The sequence below is a fragment of the Phoca vitulina genome, unplaced genomic scaffold (assembly GCF_004348235.1).
Source record: "Phoca vitulina isolate PV1807 unplaced genomic scaffold, GSC_HSeal_1.0 scaffold14, whole genome shotgun sequence".
NCBI classification, from domain to species: domain Eukaryota; kingdom Metazoa; phylum Chordata; class Mammalia; order Carnivora; family Phocidae; genus Phoca; species Phoca vitulina.
Window position 1 is genome coordinate 21,332,025 of NW_022589717.1, and position 18,527 is coordinate 21,350,551.

Genomic DNA, 18,527 nt, shown 5'->3' on the forward strand with positions numbered 1-18,527 from the left:
AAAGGCAGCCCCAGAAGAGAAAATGACAGAACTGAAGTAGGAGGAAAGGGAGAGGAATTCAGGATGACTCCCAGTTTTCTAGTCTAAGAGACTGGGAGGGCACAGGTGTCATCTGCTGATTCTGGAACACAAAAGGAGAGAGAAGACGATAAGTTCAGTTGGGTTTGGTTTTTAGATTTGAGCCATCTAGGTGGACATACCGATGGGAGAGCTGAATATCAAGCTAGAAATCTCCCTTGTGTCTTTCATCTGTTTTCACATCTGAAAACACCCTCTCTCTCCTCTTTTACCTAGCCAAAGTCTTAAATGTTCATGATCATTTACATTTCTGTGCTGCCTTTCTTCGAGCTGCTTGCATTTAGGATTAGCATGTCTCATTTAACCCTGATCATTTGTGTTATACTCACCCCTACACACATATTAATCATGTGGCCTAAACTGAACTATAAATTCCACGAGGACAAGACTTTGTATGTCTTTAATATCTCCTACGGAATTCAGCACAGTGATAGGCAAAAACCTAAATTAAAAAACTAAAAAATGAGTTAAAAAAAAAAAAGAAACTAAAAAATGCATGATGATTAACTACCTCAGTGAAGAATAATCAATGACTATTATCCTAAGTGATGATGTGGTACCACTGTAAAGATCATTTTAAAAGATATCTTTAAAAAGTATCTTATAAATTTTCTTTAAAATAGCACTGCTTTGGGGTGCCTGGGTGGCTCAGTTGTTAAGCATCTGCCTTCGGCTCAGGTCATGATCCCAGGGTCCTGGGATCGAGCCCTGCATCGGGGTCCCTGCTCTGCAGGAAGCCTGCTTCTCCTTCTCCCACTCCGCCTGCTTGTGTTCCCTCTCTTGCTGTGTCTCTCTCTGTCAAATAAATAAATAAAATCTTAAAAAAAAAAAAAGCATTGGGGCACCTGGGTGGCTCAGTTGGTTAAGCAACTGCCTTCGGCTCAGGTCATGATCCTGGAGTCCCTGGATCGAGTCCCGCACCCGCTTCTCCCTCTGACCCTCCCCCTCTCATGTGCTCTCTCTCTCTCATTCTCTCTGTCTCAAATAAATAAAATCTTAAAAAAAAAAAAAAAAGCACTGTTTTTTTACCTAGTTTCAACATTTAAGATAATTCTTATTTTTTAAGCATTTATCTCCTGGTGTGTATCTGCATGATTGTATCTTTGTTCAAGAAATATTGTTACAGGGGTGCCTGGGTGGCTCAGTCGGTTAAGCATCTGCCTTCGGCTCAGGTCATGATCCCAGTGTCCTGGGATCGAGCCCCACGTTGGGCTCCCTGCTCAGTGGGGAGTCTGTTTCTCTCTCTCCCTCTGCCCCTCCACCCGCTTGTGCTCTCTGTCTCTTTCTCTCTCAAATAAATAAACAAAATCTTTAAAAAAAAAAAAAGAAAGAAAGAAAAGAAAAGAAATACTGTTACAATTTTAACTTAGATTCATGTTGAGCGGCAGATGAAAAGTCAGCCTGGAGTAAAAATTAGGCCAAACAATCAACAGTATCAAGAGTTCACAATTTAGATGGTCAACTATTTTGCAGTTCCTTTCCAAGAAGACACCAATCAAAAGAGATAATATATGTTGCAAATGTAAAAACACCAAGAAATGCTAAGTATTTTGTAAAGACATGGTTATGATTCTTTACATCAAGTCACTGTTCATTTTACAAGAAGAGAAACAGAGGTACATTCGATAAGCTCAGGGTAACACCACTTTTTGTTTTGGGGGCAAGGATAGAAGACAGGTCTCTGACTTCCAGACCAGAGCTCTAAGATCAACGAAGTATAAACCCCTGACTAGGTGCTGGATCCCAGTAGGGCAAGAAGAAAAGATATAGTTGGGGCAGCTAAAATTAAAAGGAATGTTTTGAACTCTTTTAGGTCTTTTTTTAAAGGTAGGCTTCAAAAAACTTAATTTTGTGAGGTATTCAACAGGGACCTGGAAAACTGCTCTTAGCATTTTAACATAAATTAAAAATCATTTAAGCAGACCTCTTTTCAGCTCTGGCCAACTGCACATTTATTTTTCTGGTCAAGGAGGCTTTACCATTGCAAATGAAGAGGAAATGAAGGCATTAGAGCTTGGGCATATCAGTTAAAAAAAAAAAAAAAAGGAAGTGAATGTGGATGTTGGATTAACTTCTCTCATATTCGCAATCCCATTTCTCTGGGCAAGGAATTTGCCCCCCAACAAGGTACTCTTGAAAACATTCTCTGAAAAATTAGGTTGCTGTGTAGAATCTGGAGTTGCTGCAAGTGTTTCTTAAAAGCTCATTAGCCCTCCAGAGAGCTATGGAAGTAAAACAGCTCCAGGCCTAATGAGAGCTCAGTAGACAGGTTTCCACTGCACCTGTACTGGGAGACGGCTGACCTCCAAGGAGCCCGGAAGCTTCGTTCCATTCTGGACAAGCAACCTCAAGAGTGGGGGATGGGAAATGGGGAAATGAAGGATAAAAACCTTACTTGCTAATTCTAAACATATGTCGCCTGCACATTGGTGAGCTGAGGTTGGCAAAGGGTAAAACAAAACCTCGTTGAACTGCTTTCTTCAGTGACAGCTATATTTGTTGATTTTTCCACTGGCACCCAGCTTTTGGAGGCTCCATTTTCCTAATTTGGGAACAACAGAGGGCAGTCATTGCTCATGTCTGAATACAACACTTGACATCCATGTTTTCGTATAGAGAAGACCATCTTCTGTGAGCCTGCAAAACATCAGTCTCGCTCAGGCATAGAGTGAAGAAATTTATATGCCCACAGTCTGGTGGATTCAAAGTCACCACAGACCGTACCTCTCCCTTTCCTTCTTGGCTTCCTCCATTTCCCAAAGCACAACCAGCAGCTAAATAGAATATGGCATAAGAGGTTTCTTCTCCACCCATTTCCCCCTATTAATAGAACATGGCAGAGGAAAAACTTTGTGACTGTCAACTCAACTGCTAACCTAATTAAAGATGGCCCATCTGGAGTCAAAATCAATCAGGAGTCTGTTCCATCAGAAGAAGGAAGGGGAGCTGGGAAGGGACTTCACCAGTTACTTGTCATGGAGCTTGATAATCACATGCACCAGGAAATTGCACGTATGTAGAAACTGCAGAGAAGACAGAATACAACTAATATAGTCAACATGCTTTTTTTCACTGTGCTTAAGCTAGGACTGACCAGGAAGTAAAGCAAATTTGTGATTATTTTATTATCTCTTTATTATAGTTCAAGTACTTCCTATAGCAAAACCTTATTCATTAAAAATAAGCTCTATGGGAGTAAGTTCCCCACACTTCTCCCACTGAATCTTACCCCAGTAGGTTGTGGGAGAACCCAACCTCCCAATTGTAGCCCCATTTAAAATACTATAAATTTTGTACTCTTTGAAGGCACAGGGCGAAGCTATTGTCCAATTTCAGCAGCCTATCCTTGAAAGGGCATCATCCATAATCATTTCAGTATTTAGCAAAATATCTGCCAGAGTGTTTGTGGATGTATTTCCATTTGTATCAGCAAATATTTATTGTGAATACACATTGTCCAAAATACTTTATTAGTATTACATGGGCTATAAAGATGATTAATCGATGACCCCTATTCCCAAGGTCTTCATCCTGCAGAAGAAGGTGAGTAGAGATGTACAAATTGCACAGTAATGCTAGGTAAAATAAGAGGAGTATCATGAGAGAAGTACCAAAGGTGAAGGAATTTTATTTTATTTTTTTAAAGATTTTATTTCTTTATTTGACAGAGAGAGAAACACAGCGAGAGAGGGAACACAAGCAGGGGGAGTGGGAGAGGGAGAAGCAGGCTTCCCGCTGTGAGCAGGGAGCCCAATGTGGGGCTCGATCCCAGGACCTGGGAACATGACCTGAGCCGAAGGCAGACGCTTAACGACTAAGCCACCCAGGCGCCCCAAAGGTGAAGGAATTTTAAAGAAGGGAGAGGAGGCATCTCTTTCTGGAGGCCAGCAGAAAGTCTGACTAGAGGAAATGGTGTTTGAGACAGCAGTGACAGATCCACAGGATTTCTACTGGCATGGCTGAAAAGAGGAAACAGCTCGGTGGGATGAGTACAGAAAACGACAGGTCACAGATTCTCCAGTTGTCCTGTTTGGCTGGGGAAGAGGAGATACAAAAAGAAAAGTGAGGGCTGGTGCTGGACAGGTCGATTCAACCAGCCGTGTTTTTCCCAGATGCAGGGTATGAATGCATTCAGTATTTTCTACTGGTCCTGGGTATCTACTCACAACCCTTTCTTATTTTTTATTTTTTTTTTTTAAGATTTTATTTATTTATTTGAGACAGAATGAGAGAGAGAGAGAGCACATGAGAGGGGGGAGGGTCAGAGGGAGAAGCAGGCTCCCTGCCGAGCAGGGGGCCCGATGCGGGACTCGATCCAGGGACTCCAGGATCATGACCTGAGCCGAAGGCAGTCGCTTAACCAACTGAGCCACCCAGGCGCCCCTACTCACAACCCTTTCTATTCTACATCCTGCCCCCATTGGCCCGATCTAGAAAGCTAAATATTCTATTTGTAAGACTCTGTTGCAGTTAAGGTTTTATAGATGACTTCGATTCTGGCGAGGAGATGTACTCTCATGAAATTTGGAGAGCAGAAAGGAGGATGGAAGCCAGGTTTGTGCAGCAGTCACCACTGACAAGATGGGAAGTTGGGAGGACATTTCAGGGAATCTTTCAGGAGTCCAGTCCTCTGAGGTCAGGAAGGGATAGCTCCTCCAAAGGCAAGATAAGCCACTGCATCTTGAATCCAGCCCTCCTCCACATGGTCTCAAATCCTCCAGCAGCTTACTGAGTGGAGGACTCAGGGGAGGAAGTGGAAACACATGAGGACCCTTCCAGCCTCTTCGTGAGTCCAGTTATCTATTATCCTATTGGCCAGAGAAATCTTATGGCCGAGTCAGAGTCAGGGTCAGGGTAGGACGAGACTACAAAGTTACGAGTCAAAGTATATGGATACCTGCAGGCCATTAATTGGGAGCTATTAAAAACAATAATCTACTAAACTGAGTAAATGTTAAAGCTGCCAGTTTTGAGTAGGGCCCAGAGTAAGACAAGGCTCTGCAACTAGTCCAGGCTGCAGTTCAAGCAGCTCTGGCTTTCTGACCCAGGATGTCCAGTCATATTTAAAATGCTTGCTAAAGATGCAGACACAACACGGGTCCTCCGGCAAGCCGTGATAGGACAATCCTCAAGTTTCTGGAGCTAGATATACCCTCTGCAATAAGTAAGTATTTCGAGGAATAGTCTCGGGCTTGTCACTGGGTCCTAGTAGTGACTAAATGCCCACTCTTAGAAGAGGGAGTGACCATAAGCTCTGAACTGCCAAACAAACCTGGTATTAACTGATGCCAGAACTATAAAGTTGCAGAATTGAAGAGGCCACTGCGTACAAGCAGATACTGAAATTATGCAAGTGAGTGACTCTGATGCCCATGGCATCCACTCCTGCTATGCTGCAACCTCTCCCCAAACGAATAGCCTTTGCTTTATGCGGAGTTAGTTCCCTATAACCAATGGCTGCAGAAGGAAAAAAAAAAATGTCAGGCTAGTTTGTAGCTTGGCAAGATATGCCCGCACCAGCTAAAACTGACCTGCTGTACATGAAACCCCCAGTCAGAACTAGCCCAGCAGGAGGACAATCAGACAGAGAAATATATTCAGCGGGCAAAACTTCAAGCTGTGTACCCAGTTCTCCACGTTGCCCGAAAGGAGAGATCGAGAGAGGCGTGGGTCTATAGCAGTCCATAGACAACAGGATGTGGTTTGGCCAGATGGTCATGGATGGAAAAGGAACAAAATTAGAGGACGGATGAGGAGGAGGTCTAGAGAAAAGACCTGTGCATGGACTCTTCAAAAATGGCAGAGAGAGAGGCACTCACTGGGGAGAAGCCCACCTAGTCAGGAGGAGAAAGCCCGTTCTGTGAACCTCAGTCAGCCTCTTTTCCCGCCTGCCCTAGAGCCTGCACAATGGGCATAGCAACCCCCTGGCCTTGACAGCAGAGGGAGGGAAGTGACGTGCAGCTCAGCAACGTGAACCTTCTCTCACCAGGGAAGATAAAGAAAATGCTATACTAAATGCCTTGCCTCGAAGAAACATTAGGGAACTTTTTTTTTAAATGCATGTGTGTGTGAATATATAAGTACACACACACACACATATGTACATTCATTCATTCTCAGGGAGATTTGAAAATATTACATCCATAAAATAAAACAGGTATGATATGAAAAATAATCTAAAATTATTTTAGAAATAATTGGAAAAAAAAATTTTTTTTCCACTGGTTGTCAAATGATCCTTTATTGAAACATTTTCCTTTGTAGTTAGCTAGCGGGGCATTCCACCGCACCACTGTTGACGTCATCTATGATGTCATGAGGGTGGCTGCGTCAACACTGCGGCCCACAGACTGGGCAGGCCCCAGGATTTCTTTAATGGTTCCAGAGAGTTCTCTGGCTAAAGATCGGTGTCGCATCTGTCGGGCAATATTGACAATCTCATCAAAAGCGATATTTCCACTGTGCTTAATGTTTTTCTGCTTATTTCAGGGCAGAGGCAGAAGGTACCACTTCTATCTGGGCCTGTCTGTTCTGAATGGTCAGTTTCACTGCAATCCTTAGACCCTTCCAATCACCGGTTGCCTTGGTGATGTCATCACCAACCTTTATTGGAGACAGACCCAGCGGGCCGATCTTCGGGGCCAGGGCAGACGTGGCACCGACTTCGCCACCGGTGCACCTCAGGTACACGACTTTGATCTCGTTGGGGTCGAACTTAGGCGGCATGGCGGAGGTGGCTGGTGTCGGATGAACCCGGCTTTGGGACGACCGAAGAAGGTTGTACCTTTGCCTCCTGGACCGAAAGCCAAAAGACCCAGAAATAATTGGAAATTTAAGAGCAAATTTATTGCTCTAAAGAATTCAATATAGAGACTGAATAGGGGAAATGGACATAAATGAATATCAAATAGTTTAGCTGGAAGATTGAGAAGAAAGATTATCCTCAAACACAGTACTATGGCACAGAAATATGTGAGTAGAAAAAAGGGGACACGGAGGACAAATGTAGGAGTTCTAACATATGTCTATTAGGAATTTCAAAGAAACAGAGAATGGAAGTGATTCTTTAAAAATAAAAGAAGGAAATGACCCAAAGTAATGAATCCACAGATTTAAAAGTTTCAAGTAATGAAGAAAAAATACCTAAGTACATCTTGGTGAAATTTCAGAACTCCAAGCATAAAGTACAAATCCTAAAAATGTCCAGAGTAGAATAAGGAGTTGTTCACAAATAAATGAAAATCAGAGTGGTATTCACTTTCTCATCACCCACACTGGATGCTGGAAGACTATGGCAGGAAATCAGAAAGAAAAAGAAAAAATGCCTGGTAAATATAATGAAAACAATAAATCCAAACATATCATTAATCATAATATTAAAAGACAGCAAAACTCAGACTGCAGAGACAGGAGGCAGGAACCAGCTATGTGATAATTATAATAGATATTGTAAAAGAAAAATGATGCAAGGGCATCTGGCTGGCTCAGTCAGTACTGCATGTAACTCTTGATGTCAGGGTTGTGAGCTCAAGCCCCACATTGGATGTAGAGATTATTTAAAAATAAAATCTTAAAAAAAAAAAAAGGAAAATGATTCAGAAAGATTTACTATAAAGAATTAGGAAGATATACTAGAAAATTAATGCTTGAGTACTAATATTAATATCAGAAAACAAACAGGAAAAGATAAATTAAGAAAAATAGAATTAAGAAAAATATTTATATCTATATTGGCATAAATTACATTGATACACTTGCAGAATCTACCAAATGATGCAAATACTGAACAAAACCTGCATTTTGGGGATGGAGGGAAAAATCCTAAAAATATAGGAATGAAGTATCAACTCAAGAAGCTAAAGAAAGAGCAAGACAGAGGGAGGGAGAAAAAGAGAGAGAGGAAGAAGAAGGAGGGGGAAGAGAAGGAGAATCAAATAAGCTAAAAGATAAGTTAATAAGCATAAAAGTAGAAAACACAAATAAGTGGATGATTAATCAAATGAAAATCTAATTTTTTGATGAGTTCTTTAAAAAGAGCAATTAAATAAACAGACTGTCAAATGTGACCATGGTAAAAAAAAAAAAAAAAAGAAGACGAAGAAGACGACGATGACTTAAATAATCAACATTAGAATTGAGAAAAAAAAGATGTGGAACATTTTTTTAAATTATAAGCAAATCAAATGCAAATTTGTGTCAAACAAATTTGAAAATTAGTTAAAATAGATTATTTTGTATGAAAAACTAAGTAATGAAAATTGACTCAAAAAGCAAATGAAATCCTGAAAAAAACAACAGCCATAGAGGAAATAAACACGCTAAAAAGGGCACAATGCCCAGATAATCTTCTGGGCACATTATACTAAACCTGCAAAGAATAGATACTCTCTGTATTATTTACACTGTTAAGGAACATAGGAAGAGATGGAAAGTTTTCAGTTAATTCTACAAATAACAGCATAACACTGAATCATAACCAGATAAAAACAGAGAGAAAAACCACCCACAAACAAAACAAGAAGCCCAAAGATAAATAGAGGCAAAAATCCCAAATAATATATTAGGAAATTTCACTCAACCCTTTACAAAGAGAATTACATCATGAACCAGTTAGTCTTTTTCACAAAAATGCCAGGATAGTTTAACATTAGTGTCTGTCTATCTTTTAGTGTAATTCACTACCCTAAGAGCTTAAAAGAGAAAAGTTGTATGATTATCTCAGGACATGTGAAAAGGCATTTGCCAAAATTAGCAATTATTCCTGATGAGAAAAGTTTTTCTTAAGCAACTTGATAGAAGACACTACCAGAAACCTGCATGATGTTTTCAATGAATCATAAAGAGCATTTCCATTAAAGTGAAGGGTTCTGCCACACTCATAACTCTTCAGCAGAAACTACTCTGGTGGAACAAGGCAGCAAATCAGGAACCAGGAAGACATGTGATCCAGGAAACAGGTGATCTGACACAGCAGAAAGGCAAAGGAAAGCCCCAGAACTACAGTGAAAGAAAATCCAGGCAGATTAATGTGCAGCAGATCTAGGGCGTAAAGAGCAGGAGGCTGAGTGGCCACAGGCAGGATAGTCCCAATAAAAAAGAAAAGCAGAGACAGAAACTGATAGAATGCTGTTAGAATATAATGAGAAGAGATGTACACTTCAGGCGGAGTTTTCATATGAAATAATAATAAGTACCTAGAAAATTAAGCAAAGAAAGAAACGGAGTAAACTATGAACTCTGGGGAGGGAGAGTTATTTAAGAAAAATAATCGGATTGTAGTATACTATATGACTCGCCTGCAAATAATATATATAGTCATAAATGTAAACTCTGAATATTGATTTAACCAAAATTGTGATATAACCTGTCTGGGAGAATAGGGTGGTGGGAGGGGTCATTCATACAAGAAAGCTAATTCCTTCTCTTCCATAAGAGGAAGTCAGTAGGTAATATCTGAAATTTAAAAATAAAAAAGGCAGTAGCCTAAGCATATTATTTAGAAATGTAAATGTGAAAACCAGAAGAAACAGCTGTAAGAATTGAAAGTGAAGCTACCGAGGGTGGCAGGGGTAGAGGGACGCAGCTAGGACTGCTGGGCTTTGTTGTAAGCTCATTCACTTATTTACGTGCATGTATTGCTTTGACAAAAATTTAAATTAAATTTCTTATGTTTTTTAATTTGAGTACAGTTGACACATGTTACGTTAGTTTCAGGTGTATACACAGTGATTCAACAACTCTATACGTTACGCCATGTTCACCACATGTGTAGCTAGCTACCACGCGTCCCCATGCAACACTATTACCATACCATTGACTATATTCCCTATGCTGTGCCTCTTATTCCCATGACTTAGTCATTCCATAGCTGAAGTATCTCCCATTCCCCTTTACCCATTTCGATCACCCCCCACCCCCTCCCCTTTGGCAACCATCAGTTTGTTCTCTGTATTTATAGGTCCGATTCTGCCTTTTGTTTGTTTATTCACTTGTTTTGTTTTTTAGGTTCCACATATGATTGACATCATGTAGTGTTTATCTTTCTCTGTCTGACTTATTTCACTTAGCATAATACCCCCTAGGTCTATCCACGTTGTCACAAATGGCAAGATCTCATCCTTTTTATGGCTGTGTAATATTTGTGTGTGTGTGTGTGTGTGTGACCTCTAGATTTTTAGAAAGCAAGAATGACAATACCCAGTAAGGATGTGGAGAAATTTATACAGTCCCGGACACTACAAAGAGAGAATAAATTATTATAAGCTTTCCAGTGAGCACGTTGGCAGTAAGGATCAAAATTTCAAATATTCCTATCACCTAGCCCAATAATCCTCCTCTGACAAATTATTTTGAGGAAAACAACAGGGCAGATACACAAAGATTCACCTCAAAGGACATTCGAAGCTTCATTCTTTAAAATATTGGGACACTCTCACTCTGCACATACATTAATAAGGGAATGATTAAGTAGATTATGTACTTCCATACACTGGAATCCCTGCGGGCTTATAAAATAATTATAGAAAGTAGTGGTTTTCAAATTATGCTTCTGGGAGTCTGTACTAGTTTTCCAGGGCTGCCCTAGCAAAGTACCAAAAACTGGGTGGCTTAGAGCCACAGAAATTGATTGTCTCATAGTTCTGTAGAAAGACTAGAAATCTTAGATCCAGGTGTCCAGAGGGTGAGTTCCTTCTGAGGGCTGTGAGGGAAAATATCTTACTTGCTTCTCTCCTAGCTTCTTGTGTTTGCTGCCAGTCTTTGGTGTTCCTCAGCTTGTAGAAGCATCACCCCAATCTCTGCCTTCATCTTTGTGTGCTGTTCTCCCTGTGTGCATGTCTGTCTCTGTGATCAAATTTCCCTTTGTCATAAGGACACCAGTCATATTGGGTTAAGGCCCACCCTAATGGCCTCATCTTAACTTGATCAACTGCAAAGTCTATTTCCAGATAAGGTCACACTCAACAGGTATCTGGGGTTAGGATTTCAACATCTTTTGCGAGTTACAGTTCAACGCACAACAGAGTCTTAGGGTTTCTGAGAGTTGCTTCAAAAACCACTACCAAGGAACTATGGGTCCTGAGGTGATGAGTTCTGGACTTCTCTTGTCCACTTTAAGTAGAAAAGTTCCCTTCCTTATAAATTAGTATTCTGAGAGTTCCTATGAAGGAAGGGTCCACTATTTTAAAGCATGTAAAAGCTACCAAGTAAAACTATATTTATGTATGTTTCCAATATATTGCGAATAAAGAGAAGCAGTTTGCAAGCATGTGAACATGTTTCTGGTTCTGTAAAAGTACAAAATCTCTATCTATACTCATATTGACAGTACTTCTATTTCGATTGATATCATTTTTCACATAAATATTGACAGTGCTAAGAAGGCTACAGTTTTACAAGTGTCCTTAATACTTGTCTTCATATTTTTCTGTATTTTCTAGTTTTTTTAAATGATATATCTTTGTGATAATAAAAGAGTATAATTCTTTTTTAAAGAGAGGAAGAGGTCACTTATGACATTCAGTAAATACATGTTGGTGAATTTATTGATACAGTTTTATCCATTTGGCTTGGCTTATCAGAATTTCAAACCAATACAATTTGGATGACTATTCAGTTCTCTCCAAAACATCAGCCCTTGCCACTCAAACCCCATTGATAGAATTGAGTCTGCAAGCCCAAGCATCTATCAATGGATGAATACATAAATAAAATATGGTATTTATAAAAAATGAAATATTATTCAGCCTTTAAAAGGAAGGAAATTCTGACACATGCTACAACATGGATGAATCTTGAAGACATGTTAAGTGAGATAAGCCAATCACAAAAGGACACATCTATCTGATTCATATGAGGTACTTAGAGTAGTCAAATTCATAGAAACAGAGAGCAGAGTGGTGGTTGCCAGGGGCTGAGGAGAAGGGAGAACAGGAGTTATTGTTTAGGGTACAGAGTTTCGGTTTTGCAAGATGAAAAGAATTCTACATGGTGGTGACAGTTGCACAACCATATGAACGTACTTAATCCCATTGAGCTGTACATTCAAAAATGGTTACAATGGTAAATTTTATGTTATATACATTTTACCACAATGTAAACAATAAAAAAATGAATACAAAAAATGAATCTTCAAATACTTCAAGGTAATGTGTACCTAACATTCATTTTTAATTTCATAGGCTCATTTATTTTTCATTCATGAATCATTATAACCATAACCATCATTTTCATTATTACTATCTACCATCATCAGATCATCTAGAAAACCAGTTGTTTGCTTTATTCTTTATTCATTTCATTATAAAAGCAGCACGAATATTTTTTGTGAAAAACACTAAGAAGAACATTGAGAAAGTCCTTATTTGGAATATTTAGATGGTTTTGCCTAAACTCCACGTTCCCTCCCTTGCCCAGGGCAACCTCTCTCCCCAGCCCACCGCCCACTACCTCCCACGCCACAAAAAGCCACAAAAAGATTGAATGAGATAATCAGAAAAACCACCCAAGAAAAGAAAAAGGGAGAATCGGTTACATGTTCAACAAGTCAGGGAACAAGAAAACTCAAATCTGTTCCAGTTCTCTAGTTTCACCTTAAAGGCAAGGAACTGTGGATGTTTGTGCGGAGCCCTTCAAAGCCTAAATTCACAACCTCTCCACGCGGGAGGTTACCAGCATCTGAAGAAAAACAACCACTACCAGAAAAGCTCTTCTTTGTTTTCATTCTTTGCAGTCCTTCAGGAAACTCTTGATAATGTGAAATGTTATTACTGCAAATGTTGGCTCAGGCAAGTTTACTCTAGAGTCTGACTATCACTGACTGTTCACAAAATAAAATCATTTTTAAAGCCTGTGAGGAGAGCCAAGTGCAAACCACAAATCAGAAAACCACCAAGGCGGGCTGGCCTCGCTGCCAGAGTTTAATGTGATCTAATGGGAGGACAACAAGATGTGAGAATTTGATTTTACGATGCTCCATGTAACATTTGGCAATACAAAGGGGCTGGGCCCAACTTCCCGATCCTTAAGCAAACATTTGAAGTAATGTTTTACTTTCTCATCAGTTTTAATTCTGTCACCAGGGTGTAGAGATTTAGCCTGCCCTATTCATTCTAAAAGTGCTGTCTGCTTTGGGTGGTTATACATTTGTTTAATATCAATTCATGTAAGATGAAGATGGGCAGGTGGGGAAGGGGCCAGGAAAATCGGATGAAGCTATTTCATGGCAGTGGATCAACTGGATTGCAGCTCTCTTCTGCATTTGTGATTTATTCCATGGGTGGGAGGGCAGGGATAGGGCTAACTGAAGCAACATTCTTTCACAAGCAAAAGCTGATCTTGGGGAGAGAGACAGATCTGGGTTGGATCAGGTTGCCCAGTCTCATACCAAATGGGATTGAAACTCAAGTGTGGCTCTATTTCCCATCACTTGCTAAACAAAAAGAAAAAAGAAATAAAAGGGTAGCAACACCAAAACTCTTCACACATGGCAAATTAACAACCAATGACATAGAACAAAGACAGGCAGTCAGGAAATCCCATAGAAGGGTGCATGAACAATGGAAAATAAATCAGAGTCACCTTTCAGGCCTCTTTTGTTTCTATAGTCAGGACATCAGAATGAGAATCAGATCTCTTTTTCTCTTCTTACTGAATAATGCATTCCTGACAACACCAAACTTTTCCTTACGTTGTCATTGTATAGCAATTACAAAGTTGAGCCAACGAAGAAATGTGAAACCCACAGAGTCAAGTTTCTTAAAGCAATAGTTTGCTAAGTGAAGTCATATCTCAGAATGCAGAAAGTAATATTAGAACTTCTATTTCTATTGACTCTTTATCTAAACAATAAGAAAGCAAGCAAGCCTCATTAATAGTTAAAATAAGAATGACACCAGGTGTCCTCACTCAGTACAGATACAGACGATCACATACCACCTGTGGACCATGAGTCTTCCTGGAAGAAAGCTGAGGTCAACAGTGATAAAGGTGTGACAGATGCTGTATCAGTTCAGGTAGGATGGGCTGCAGCAATAACTAGACTGAACATGGAATGGTTCAACACAATACAAGTTTATTTCTTGCTCAGGTAACAGTTTTGGTGGTCAAATCAGCAGGAGAGCCCAAGTAATACAGGCACTTCTGCCAACTTCTGCTCATGGGCAACATGGCCATCTGAATTTCTTCTGGCAGAAGAATGGGATGGGACATGGAGAATCAGTCTTAGGAGGCTTTTTATAGGCCCAGCCTAGAAGAAGTGTACATCATTTCGGCTCACCATTGGCTAGAACTTGGTCTCATAACCACACCTAACCACAAAGGAGGCCAGGAAATAGAACCTGGTTCTGGGCCCAAGAAGAGGAAAATGGATCACGGGGACCAGCCAGCAGTCTTGACCACAGGCACCCGCAGCCATTCAGTTATCACAGTATGTCACAGTCTACATGTTCCCCTTACGCTGATTTAACTGTTGTAATAAAATTTAATCCCACAAGGTGAACAGGTGGCTTAAAAATATTCCCACCAAGAAGTCACAAATTGAAGATAATACTAATAATCCAAGCCAAAGACAATAACAAGAAAGTGTCAGAGCTAAAGCCTCGTATTTTTACCTCTTTGTCAGCCATAGTGTGAGGTTTTAAAAAAAGACTATGCTTGCTTCGGCAGCACATACACTTAAAAAAATTATTAAATTAGTTCTGGAAAGAAGCAAATTAAAAATTTTCAAAAAAATAAGTTTATTTAAAATGCATATTTACATCCATTTTTATAACGAACCTCACTCTTCCTATATCATTGTTAATAAGAATGTGAACATATCACAATTAGCAAAAAAAATTATGTAACCATAAAATAAACTGCAGACAAACTTCTATAATTTTATGTTACAGCTTAAAGTAATACTATACTCAATATATTATTTTGAAAAGTTTTCTTAACCTTGTTGATAGATGTATAGAAGCTTCTTTTGAGATTTATTTAATAACAAAATACAAAAAGCCACACAGTATTGAGGTCTCCTCGTTTCTTCTTTCCCCTGTATTAAAATGGCAAGATAATATATGCGAAACAATCTGGCAACAAATCAAGGTACATTCCCTTGTCAACATTGAAAAAATTATTAAGGTTTTAAGAAATAAGAATTAAAGTATGTTATGTAATGTTGGGGTTTGATTTATAAATGAATGAAAGTACAGGTGTTTCCACATATCTCAGCTTATAGTACTTTCTAGATCCTTTTCCAATATACAATGATTTGTGTGTGTGTGTATATATATATATATATATACATATAATGCATCTTCTCAACAGTTATTCAACCAATATTTATTAAGCACCTACTCTTACCTTCATGGAGTTTTCATTAAAGGGTCAATAGTAAATTTAGCAAAAAACAATATTTTAAGAGAAAATTGTACTGTGTAAGTGTAACCACTGATGGGACAGTTTGACTTAAATGTTTTAATAGGTTTCTGGGATAAGTTTACTGAGGTAGCACAGTGAAATGTATTAGTTCCACCATTCATAGGTAAGCTACTGCAAGAAAATGCTATAAAATGTCATGGATGTGGATACTTTTATAAAAACTAGACTTTTAAAATATAGAGGAGTCAACCATCTCACACCCATTAGGATGGCTACTATCAAAAAACAGACAATAAGGGGCGCCTGGGTGGCTCAGTCGTTAAGCGTCTGCCTTCAGCTCAGGTCATGATCCCAGGGTCCTGGGATCGAGCCCCACATCAGGCTCCCTGCTCGGCGGGAAGCCTGCTTCTCCCTCTCCCACTCCCCCCTGCTTGTGTTCCCTCTCTCGCTGTGTCTCTCTCTGTCAAATAAATAAATAAAATCTTAAAAAAAAACAACAACAGACAATTAGTGTTGAGGAGGATATGGAGAAATTGGAATCCTTGTGCATTGTTTGTGGGAATATAAAATGGAGAAGCCACTATGGAAAACAATATGGCAGTTCCTCAAAAATTAAAAATAGAGTTACCATATGACCCAGAAATTCCACTTTTGAGTATATACCCAAAATGATTGAAAACAGTGTCTTTTTTTTTAAAGATTTATTTATTTTTGGGGGGGGAGGGGCAGAGCGAGAAAGAGTGTGGAGCCCAACACGGGGCTGGATCCCAGGACCCTGAGATCATGACCTGAGCTGAAACCAAGAGTCAGGACGCTCAACTGACTGAGCCCCCAGGTGCCCCAAAAGCAGTGTCTTAAAGAGCTGTCTGTACACCCACATTCATAGCAGCATCATTCACAAAAACAGAAAGGTGGAAGCAACCTAAGTGTCCATTGACAGATGAATGAATAAATGAAATGTACTATATGCATACATTGGGATATTATTCAGCCTTAAAAGGAAGAAAATTCTGATACATGCTACAACACAGATGAACCTTGAGGACATTATGCTAAGTGAAATAAGCCAGTCATAAAAAGACAATACTGTATCATTTCATTTACGTGATTACCTAGAGTAGTCAAACTGATAAAGACAGAGATAGAACAGGGTTGCCAGGGGCTGGGGGAAGGGGGAATGGGGAGCTGTTATTTAAGCACTATGAGTTTCAGTTTTACAAGATGAAAATTCTGGAGATTGGTTGCACAACAATGTGAATGTACTTAACACTAGTGAACTGTACACTTAAAAATGGGTAATATGGTAAATTTTGTATTATGTATTTTATTACAATTAAAATTGTTTTAAATATAGAGCAGTCTTTACAATATTTTGTGGTGAGATATGGAAGACCCAAGAAAATACTTTCTACCACTCAGAAGTTTGCTGTTTTTTTTTAAAGAGCAAAGAACACATACACACACAGTCTGCTTCCAAAGTAAGGATGATATTTTACAACAGCTAAAAAAAAAATAACTGTTCTTTAAAGGAATTCAAGCTATGGTGAGAACATTTTGAAACATACTTAAAAGTACTCCCATCACTGTATGTGTTGTTGCAGATAATTATACAAATGCAGGCCTATGTAAATTTTTATAACAACAATATACTTAAAAATCTAGTATTTAAGCTATTTAATAATTTATCAGAGTTTTAATGATTTAGATCCAATTAATAAAACAATAACAATATAGTAACTTCCAGTTTAGCCTGTAAGAACAATCAATTGACATTACGAAGGATGAAATTTTTTTTACCCACATTTCAATAAGTCTTTGCATAATTGAAAAATAGGAGGAAAATAAGTATCATGATTTAGTAAGCCTAGACAATGATGAGTTCTTTTCATTTGGATCTGAAAATATTTATGAAGCATCTTTTTAAGATAAGATAGTCAAAAATAAGAAACTGAGTCAGATTTTGGATTCACTACATGACAAAGTTTTAAAACATGAGTTAGAAAAAATAATGAAGCATATTAAATCACATAACCTTCACTAGTGACAGCAAAAAGGGGGTTTTGGTACCACAAATAAAACCAAGTAAAATAATTTTAAAAATATTTTCCATTTCATTTAAGTCTATGTTAATTTCTATTCTATATGTTTTATAATGTGCATATCAGTAAATAGTATATGCATATAATTCATAACTAATTTTGTTCCTACATAAAATTGTTTTTAGTGATATGGATATAAAATTCAGTATATGTGCTGCCAAAGCAAGCACTGATATGGATATAAAATTTAGAGAACACTGTTGTAAAAATTCTGGGAAACCCGTTAGGAAGAAATGTATTACTCTTCGTTTAAAAAACACTGATACAGAAGACCAAGATTGGATATGAGAAAGACTTTTCTTTATAGTAAAGGCAAGGAGACACAAAATAAATTCTCATCATCAAAATGATTTAGGTATTATTCTTCCTTAGAGTAAGGAGATCAATTTATTTATTCATAGGAATACTATGCAGCTTTTTTCTTCTTTGTATTAAATGTTGCCCAGGAAAGAATTCAAAGTATATATCTGCATCAAGAATAACACTTTAATAATGAAATAATACTGTATTTGTCGTTTTTCCTATATAATATTTAATATACTTCTGTTTTCATAAATAAGGTTCTCAAATCTGTTTTGGAATGTGCTGGGACATATGTAAATAAATAATTACATAAATAAACTCTATATTACTTTCTTTTTATCTGACCTCTCCTCTCACATAAACACACCACAGAGGGAAAAACTTTTTGCTTATATCACAAAATAGTTAGTTGGGGTGCCTGGGTGGCTCAGTGGGTTAAGTGTCTGCATTCCGCTCAGGTCATGATCCCAGGGTCCTGCGATCAAGCCCCACATCGTTCTCCCTGCTCAGCGGGGAGTCTGCTTCTCCCTCTGCCCTTTCCCCTTGCTCATGCTTGCACCTGCACCTTCTCTCTCTCTCTGAAATAAATAAATAAAATCTTTAAAAAAAAAACAGTTACATCACCCCATTATTTAGAATGGCTTACCTCACTTCTTCCATCTTATCTGAGTTTACTCTGTACTT

At 38.6% G+C, this 18,527-nt stretch overlaps 1 protein-coding gene and 1 pseudogene across 2 annotated transcripts in view; both read right to left on the reverse strand.

Moving 5' to 3' along the window:
• Positions 1 to 18,527, reverse strand: part of ANAPC10 (anaphase promoting complex subunit 10) — a 253,378-nt gene that overhangs the window by 41,111 nt on the left and 193,740 nt on the right. The gene's annotated exons all lie outside the window — the stretch shown is intronic.
• Positions 6,343 to 6,867, reverse strand: LOC116637496 (annotated as a pseudogene). The gene has a single exon (XR_004300493.1). The product of XR_004300493.1 is annotated as a 60S ribosomal protein L12-like (transcript).